This window comes from Tupaia chinensis, unplaced genomic scaffold, assembly GCF_000334495.1.
Source record: "Tupaia chinensis unplaced genomic scaffold, TupChi_1.0 Scaffold000452_1, whole genome shotgun sequence".
NCBI lineage: Eukaryota > Metazoa > Chordata > Mammalia > Scandentia > Tupaiidae > Tupaia > Tupaia belangeri.
In genome coordinates, this window is record NW_006159959.1 from 2,358,019 (window position 1) to 2,367,792 (window position 9,774).

The following is a 9,774-nucleotide window of genomic DNA, read 5'->3' on the forward strand; positions in this document are numbered from 1 at the left end:
AATTAAAATACTGAGCAAAGATAAACAGAAGGGATAACCAGAGAGCAAGAGGTGTAAAAAAGAGGACTATGGTATACGATAAAATAAGGAGGAATAAAAGAGGGAATGTCTTGGTTAATTGTTCTATACACCCTAGGTAGATTAAGTGGATATGCACTGAGGAGAAGTCATGGTTGAGAGCAGGATGTTACACTTCCTTTGTGAAGGCCGATGAAAAAGTGACTATACCAAGAACTCTGACAGTAAGCCTTGTGCCTTCTCCAAGAGCCAACAGGAACTTACACTGGAATGGTGGTATGTCCACACATGCTATGAAAATGGCTGGTGGCAAGGAGGAATGAATGCATGAATGCAATCATAACCGAAACAACTTTTTTTTTTTTTTTTAAGGTTTTTGCCATAGGGTGTGAGCTCTCACCAGAGAGAGACCATGAGAGGAAAAGTGAGAAATCATCCTCCAGGGGGGAAGACCACATCACAATGTTTTCTCCTCCATTTTCCTCCTGGGATTTTAGGCACACACCCACATGTACTCAGCATGATTTTTATACCACCAAGTCCCAGACTTGAACTGTGATCTGTCATGTGGGAGTCCAGCACTGTAACCACAATGCTACTTGCTGACTCCAAACAATTGATTTGTAAAATATCTTCCCACTCCATGGGATTTTTTACCTAAGACAGGGAAGAAATAATACATCCACTACACACTGCGAGAACTAAACACCTTGTTTTTGCCACCTATGCCTTTTTGCAACATAAAGTTAAATGTCTATTATAAAACTGAGATTTGAATTTTAACAGCATATATGAAAATAAGATAATTAAAGTAAAAAACAGGACACTGTTTATTGACAGAATTCAGGTCTAAATTGATGTCTCCTTCTCCAACTATATTTCTCTTAAGAGTTAAAAGCGCTATTAGAATTGAATTAAAAGTTGCACATCTGCTTTGTATTCTCAGTATAATTAGAAAAGAAAGTAAAAGAAAGACCAAAGTGAGATGAGAAGACACTAGACATCAGCCTTCCCATCGCCGAAGGATACTCTGAAGGCTCGTGCCTTCCTTACACCCATTACACTGTTTTTGCGTTTCGTTGTTTGGTTTTCCCACATAGAACACAGTCTTACTATTTTTATGTACCAGCAGCCCTTTCTTTGTCTCTTTCCACTCATTTCAAATACCATTTTCACAGACAGGCTTACAGTAACCACCTTATCCTAATTTTATATCTTCTAATCATTCTCCTCCTATCACCTTGTTTTTGGGTTTTGTTTGTTTGTTTGTTTTTGTTGTTGTTTTGTTTTTGGTAGAAAAGAAGATTTAATAGGAAAGAAAGGAAAGGAAAGAAAGGAAGTACACCCAAAAAGAGCTCTTGGGCAGGTCACCTTGTTTTATTTTATTACTTCACATTTTATTATTGTGTTTGTGGCCTGTTCCCCCTACCAAGTAAAATGCAAGCAAGTGTAGAATGCTTTTCTAGTTACTACCACCCATGTTAAATACTCTTTTTGTTGAATAAAAAAATATTATTTTCTTGTTATAATTTTTTTAAAACCATGGAATATAAAGTGCTGATGCATTTGAGATGCTGAGTCTTAAATAGCTAAGAGCTTTATATGGAGTCTTACAGCTACAACTCCAGAATCACCATTCAGGGGCCAGCAGGTGGCACGGTGGTGAAGGGCCCTGGACTCCCACATGGGTAACTGTGGTTCGAGTTCTGCACCAGGAGGCTTGTGCTCTCTCTCTCTCTCTCATCTCTTTCTGGTTAAAATAAAATAAAATAAATAAATGAATAAATAAATAAATAAATAAATAATTCTTTTAACAAAAGGAATAACCATTCAATGAAAACCAACAAGCACCCCCAAAGGAGAAGGAAGTAGCAGGGCTAGACAAAGGCACAGCAGTTAAACAAACATTCCACAAGGCAGATCCACGTGGAAAGGTTACCTGGTGAGTCTGTAGACGTGTGAATATGCTGGGCATGTATGTGCCTACCATCCAAGCTGGCTAAAACTGGGCTTGGGTCTTGGCATCAAGATCCTGTCCGGGGGAGCTGATCTCTCTCTCTGTCTCTCTCTGTCTTTATCACTCATAGAACAAATAATTTTTTTAAAGAAACAAAATGAAGCTTTTTATATGTAAAAAGCTGTAATCTACCACATAATATTCTGTGGAATGAAGTTTCTGCCAAAGTAGCAAGGTCTGTGAGGAGGCTACCCGAACTATAAGATATTATAGATAAAAGGAGGCCAAAACGTCTGTCAGACAGGAGATATCTGGAGACAGGCACTCAACGGTGTCTTCACACATGACTTACCCCAGCCCTGGCCAGCTGAGATCATGGGCACATATTCGAAAGGAGATCCCAGGACAGACCTACAACCTTCCTATGTGGGTTCAACTGTATTACCGCTGTGTCATAATATAGTCCCCCCAAATTTAATATTTTTAAAGAGATTTTTGTTATAGGGCATGTGCATTCACCAGAGAGACAGAAAGCAAGAAATCACCCCCAGGGTAGTGGCCACACCATAATCCCTTCTCCACTCTCCTCTTGAGACTTCAGGTACACATGCACACATGTCTGGCCCAAGTTTTAAACAGCAGGGTCTGAGACTCAAATTGCAGTGGACTATTATAGTGGGAGTCCAGCAATGTAGTCATTACACCATCTACTGGTCCCCCAAAGATGTAATTTTTACAAGAATTAGTTGTGAGTTAATCAAGGATTCTCCTGCTATATATAAACGTGCTGCTATTCATATGATGACTTTATGATCTTACTATTCTGAGTTGATAAAATAAAATATGTAATTCTAAATCTACCTTTCCCATTACACTCACATAGCTAGTCTTTTATTCCACATTTTCATCTCCAATGTTATTAGTAATAATTGTTAGATAAAACAGATTATTTTTGCAAATTTCAACTCTAGTTCTACTAAGATGAGATGTTTATAAATGAGTAAAGTAATATAATGAAATGCTTAGTACATTTCTTTTTTAGAAGATTTATGGAGATAGGACCAGCTGATGGAGCAGTGGTTAAAGCAGCTTGATTCCCAAATGCAACTGTGTGGTTTGAGTACCAGACCCGACAGCTTGAAAAATACATGGAGTATGTGTCTGCATGCATGCCCAAAATCCTGAGAGGAGAATAGAGGAGAAGGAATTACAATGTGGCCCTCTCTCCTTGGTCCTCTCTGGGGAGCACACATGCCCCAGAGCAAAATTTCCAAAAAAGGCAGGCAGTTCACAGTGTGTGAGGGATGAGGGCCACCGCAGGTGGGCATGCTAAGACAATGGCATGGTTTCCAACAGAGACTGCAGAATCAGCATGTCCAGGGACGAAATTTGTGTCAGCCTGGGCAGGGAACCCTGGGTGTTGTACTTGCCCGGATCTCCAGCCTGGCCGCCTATCCCCTTCTCAGGGAAAGCAAGTGGGGCAGCCTGCCCCACTGGAGCAGTATTATCAAGAATAGTCTGAAACAGAAATGAGAACAAAAAAAGTCTCATTCAGCAGCATGAGGACAGAGAAGACCAGCAGTGCCAGCAATTGTATCAATTCCGTGGTGGAAGGTTTGGAACTCAAAAAGGCTTGCTCCAACCCTAGAATTTGTCCTAGGTATTTCTTACTGGATGCTGACATGCGGAGCCTGAGGTGGGAGACATTTAAGAAGGATCTTGAGAAAGCCAAGAGCCAAGACAACATGAGGACATCTTGGGTTTCACAAATGTTTAGTGAAATCAATGTAAATAACCTCAGACATATCACCCTGTGTAATACTTTGCAGTATATCCAAAATCTCAGTCATGGTTTGAAAATGAACAAAATTAAACTTAAAGTTCAAAGAGTTGAATCAAAGGACAAAGCTGGTACTGAAGTCACTAAGGAAGAACTTATTGAAGTTTTTCATGAGCTTTGTACTAAACCTGAAATTTATTTCCTTAACAGTTTTCAAGCAATAAAGAACTCCTTGATACCAAGGACCTTATGATGTTTCTTGAGGTAGGATAAGGTGTGGCACATATAAATGAGGAAATAAGCCTTGAAATTATTCACAAATACGAGCCATTCTAAGAGGGTCAGGAAAAGACCTGGCTTTCCATTGGCAGATTCACTAATTACCTTATGTCCCCTGACTGTTATATATTTGATCCGGAACATAAGAAGGTCTGTCAGGATATGAAGCAATCTCTGTCTCATTACTTTATAAACTCATAACACATACTTAATAGAGGATCAGTTCCGAGGTCCCTCTGACATCATGGGATATATGCGAGCTCTTAAAATGAGCTGCTGGAGCATTGGATTTGATGTATGGGATGGGCCGGATAACAAACCTGTGATTTATGTGGGCCACACCATGACCTCTCAGGTCAACTTCTGCAGTGTCATTGATATTATTAACAAGTATAAATTCTTTGCTTCGGAGTATCCTCTCATCTTATGTTTAGAAAATCACTGCTCTATTAAGCCACAGAAGGTAACGTTTCGATGCATGAAGAAAATTTTAGGAAACAAGCCCTTTACCGCATCACCCAATGTAGAGGAATCTTGCCTGCCATCCCCAGGTGTCCTGAAAGGAAAAATGCTGCTAAAGCAAAGAAGTTGAGCTCAAATTGCTCCAGAGTAGAAGGGATGCTAACTGATGAAGATGAAGGAGCAGAAATGTCCCAGAGGGTGAGAAAAAAACCTAGAGCAACCCAATAACGTGCCAGTGAAGCAATTTCAGCTCTGTAAAAAACCGTGGGAACTGGCCAGCATCTGTGGTTATGTTCAGCTCAAAGACTTTCAGGTGACATTTCAGGTCCAGACTACTGGGAAGTCTTCCTTTAAAGAAGTGCTTGCCAGCAAGTAGGTCAATGAAAATCCTGGGTACTTAGTAAATCACAACAGCTGTTTTCTGGAGGAGGTTTTCCTAGCCAGATGAGGATCGACTCTTGTAACATGAATCCTCAAGATTTTGGGAAGTGTGGTTGTCAAAGTGTAGCTATGAAATTTCAGATGCCAGAGCTGATAATGGTCCTGCGTGGTGGCTAGTTTAGGCAGAATGGAAACTGTGACTATGTTCTGCAGCCTTGGTCATGAGGGAGGAAGTCTCCTTGAGCGCCCACACCAAGGACTCAGTCCTGAGAGTCTTGCCTCAGCTTCTTCACTTCAAAATCATCGGTGGGGGAACAGCAGTTGGCATAACGGCTATGTCGCTGGACTCCAATGTATTCGACTGCGGTTTGAGTCCCAGACCCAATGGTTTAAACTCACACTGGGTGCATGTGCGTGCATGCCCAAGATTCTGATAGGAAAATGGAGGAGAAGGGATTATGGCATGGCCATTCTCCCATGGGGTGATTTCTCACTTTCTCTCTCTCTCTCTCGTCTGTCTTTCTGGCCAGCCCACACAACCTGGAGTCAAAAAAAAAAAGAAAAGCTAACCAAAAAAAAAAAAAAAATCATCAGTGTGCAGAACTTCCCCAAACACAAAGGACTAGGAGCCAAAGGCAATGTGGTGGATCTTACATCTACGTGGAAATCCACTACATCCCTACAGACTGTGCAGAACAAAGGCCAAAAATAGTGCACCAGAATGGAAGTTTGATGAAACCCTAGAATTTCAAATCAACCTCCCTGAACTGACCATGGTCTGCTTTGTAGTGCTGGATGATGACGACACGGGGGCCGAATTTATCGATCAGTAAATTTGAATGATTGCAGATGGGCTACTGCCTGGTACCCCTGAAGTCCCTGACTGCGAGGTCCTGGCCCACGTGTACTAACTGAAGACGAGGTAGGAAACGGCACAAGAAGGGCCTTTCTGTGAGGAAAAAGAAGAAATCCAAGAAATACGCATCTTTGAGAACACGTATCTTTGAGAACACTGTGGATTAAAACAGTAGATGAGGTATTCAAGAATGCCCAGACCTCCATCCACAATGCCACACACCTAAGACATAGTATGAAAAGCCCAGTGCTGTCATTCAAAGAGCTGTGTGGCCTCTCTCTTCATGGCCAATCTCATGCAGTACATGTTGGCTTTCTGGGGCCTGATAACACAGCCCTGGTGGCCCTCAGTCTCAGGAGCAGTATCCCACCATAGAGCTGCAGGGGATCATGCCAGAGGTTCTGAAGAAGACAGTAACAACATATGACACAACGATTCAGTCCCTCAAGGTATTGATGGAAAATGTAGACGCTGTATATGAAAAGATCAGACATTGTCGGAAAGCAGCCGTGGAATTCCATGAGCATTTGTACAGCATCGGCACCAAGAAAGGTCTGAAGGAATGAGAACTGCAAAATGACAGTGGAGAGCTTTACCTGGAATATAACCCTCTTAAAGGGAAAAACGGATCTTTGGAAATACGCTAAGAACAAGACTTTGGAGAACCTGACGCAAATCCATTATGCTGCTGTTTCATGTGGACTGAATAAATCAGACACTGAAAATGCCGACGTTCAGAAGCCATGAGCCTGGAAGTCTTACCTGAAAAGCCAAACAATGAAACCAGGGAATGAGAGAGCACTCTATCAGTCATTGTGGGGTTTATAACTCTAGGACCAACTATTATAACTCTAGGACCAACTATAGTAGAATGAGACATTTGCTTTGCACTCACTAATGAGTCTAACATGGGGGATCTTAAAGCACAACTGGAATAACTAATTACAATCTATTAAAACTGTGAATGTATGTAGCAATCCTGTGTGTCAAGGCAAATTAACTCTTTAACAAGAAATAATATTCTTGGCAAAAGTATGTTATCTTTGTATACAAAAACATCCTAATTCAGTCCCAGTATGAAGAACAGATTATTCACTCTATTTTCATTGAGAAACAGATATTTTCCTAAATGAAAACTATGTCTCAAGATAGAAATAGACTGGATTGTCGAGTTAGTATTTATTGGAAACAAATGCATTTTACTTCTGGGTGGTTGCCAGAGTCTCTGGGTTCTAGACAATTTTGGCAGCATGCTTGCTGAGACATAGTGAATAAGTAGAATGTAAGTGTACCAGTGCCCTGGACACTCAGGGACCTCGAAGAGCCATCAAGGACAAGAAGGACCTGCAACTGGACTGAAACTCCCTGGCTGAAGTACCCGGGTAGAGTCGATGCAAGAGCAACCAGCCTGGAAGCAACACATTGTAAATAGTTTTTCATCATATGAGATAGTGTTTTCATTAAAATGATGTTTTATGATAAAAATTGCCCCAAAATTGGTGTATATTTAACAAATAAAACTATATATTTAAGGACTTCAATATAGTATTTTTATATGACTTTATAACATGGCATACACTTTCATTGAATACAAACTTAGCATCGTACTTAGACTCTCATGCTTAGCGTTATTGTTATCATCACAATAATAATTATTCATTTCTTGAAGTTTAACTGATAAAAAACTTGTAACCAACCTCTGAATCCACATTCGACTGTTTCAGTCTTTCAATGTTATTATAACACATTCTATGCATTTTCTGCCTCTTTGCCTTGTTGCCTAGTTTTCACATGGATCAGAATGGTCTCGTGTTACAGTAAGTTGGAACCCCAGCAGACTTTGGGGTGCTCCTTTGATGTGTGTATGAAGGATGGCCCACTACCTTGTCAGTCATTCCAGGTACTCACCTAACTTACAACGAAGCCACAGATGGCCTCGCATCGTTGCACAGTTTTTGAATTTTAAAGATTTTTCAGCACTGTCTAAGAATCCTCATTAGTCTTCATTCGTTTCGGAAATTTAAAATTTACATTCCGCTGATGGTGCCCTATACTTGTTTCAATATGAGTTTTATTTTTAATTTTTTTCTTTCTACTCTATAACTGAAACCTTCATTACAAAGCAGACTTAGAAGGATGTAGTATTATTTTACTCAGATTTCTCTTTACTTGGACTCAAACTATATTTCCATATCTTTTTAGCTGTGTAATTTTGAAATTAACTCTTCATACACTGATACATGTTAAAAAGAATATACTTTCTACCTTCAAAAGTCTATTGTAATTATTAAATACATGTTCAGTTTTGAAAAAGTTTATGAAGTAATTAGAACTCCATTATACCTATAGTTCTTTACTCATTGCTTTGAATTTAAAATGTGCAGGTCTTACTGGAAAGACTGTTAAAGAGTAATGTTTCTGAAATGCCTTGACATTGTTTATAGATGTCTAATGTGGCTTTGACTTTTTTTTAAAAAGTTTGTTTATTTCTTATCTGAAGGAGAGAGAGAGATATGCATCTGCAATGGGGTCTTCACACTGCAATCCAACCCCAACATCAGCCAGCCAGTTTCATGGGTAGATGGGCACTGAGCATGTATATGGAGACCTTTAGATATAAACCTAAGACATTTTCATGTGACCTCAGCATGACAAAGCATTGACCATCACTACACCTCCATAGCTGGACATTTGTTGAAATTCACTTTTCTTCGAATAACATTTTTTAAAAATTGTGCCAGAAGGCATGCACACTCACCAGAGGGAGATAGAAGGAGAGAGAGAGAAAATGAGAAAGCATCCACCATGGATGATAACTATGCCATAATCTTCTCTCCCCCACTTCTTTTGGGATTTGAGGCCTGCATACACACACATCATGTGTTCCTCAAATTTTCACATCTAGAACTCAAACTCTCAAGTCAAACATGTGGGGTCCAACTGCCCTAACCACCACACCATGGACTGACCCCAAAATAACCTTATATGTTTAAAATTGTTCTAAATTTGCAGGAAATTTGCAAAACATTACAAAGAGTTTCCCAAAACTCCACACTCAGCTTTATTAAACCATAAGTAAAATAAATTTCTTACAAAGAATTAATACTCATATACTATTATCAACTAAAGTTCATACTTATTTTGATTCCCTCAGTCTCTAATATATGTCCTTTTTCTGTTCTAAGTTCTCATCTAGAATACCATCTTATATTGAGTATTCTTGACATTTTAGACAGTTCTTAGCTGTGACAGGCTCTTAGACTTTCCTTGTTTGTCTTTCCTTGAGAGTTTTGAGGAGTACCAATCTGGTGTTTTGTATAGTCAATCAATTGAAATTGTCTAATACTCTCATAATTAGACCAAGGTTATAGTGCTTAAAGAAAATACCCAAAGAGGTGAAGTGTCATATCTATCACATCATATCAAGGCTGCGCACACACACAATGTAACTTACCATTGTCGATGTTAACCTTGATCACTTGGCACCGGTAGTATCAAATGACTCTACTGTAAATAGTGTCCATCTTTTTTTTTCCCATTTATTTATTATCATCATAATCTTGTTTATATTACATTGAATCACATATAACTATACAGTGTATTACATTTCTTTTTCCAGAAAGAATACCATGCATATCAGTCAATACATAGACATTACAATCTCCATTTCATCATCTAATAGCTTTTCATTATTTTTCCTGATCATCATTACCTTTATTATTATTCCAATTATTTTTTTAAACAGTCAATTACTATTTCTCATTTTGCTTGTAAAAAAGACTTTACCCAGGGAATCAGCAGTTAGCGTAATGGCTATGTCGCTGGACTCCCACATAGTCGACCGCGGTTCGTGTCCTGGACCCGGTGGCTTAAAACTCACGCCGGGTGCGTGTGCGTGTGTGCCCAAGATCCCGAGAGGAGAATGGAGGAGAAGGGATTGCGGCGTGACCATCCCCCCAGGGGGTGATTTCTCGCTTTCTGTCTCTATGTCTCTCTCTGTCTGTCTGGCGAGCGCATGCGCCCTACAGTGAAAATCTCTCA

The 9,774-nt window shown here is 39.7% G+C and overlaps 1 pseudogene; it reads left to right on the top strand.

Annotated features, from left to right (window-relative positions):
- Window positions 1-3,534: 3,534 nt before the first annotated feature.
- Window positions 3,535-6,527, top strand: LOC102495206 (inactive phospholipase C-like protein 2 pseudogene; annotated as a pseudogene).
- The last annotated feature ends 3,247 nt before the right edge of the window (window positions 6,528-9,774 follow it).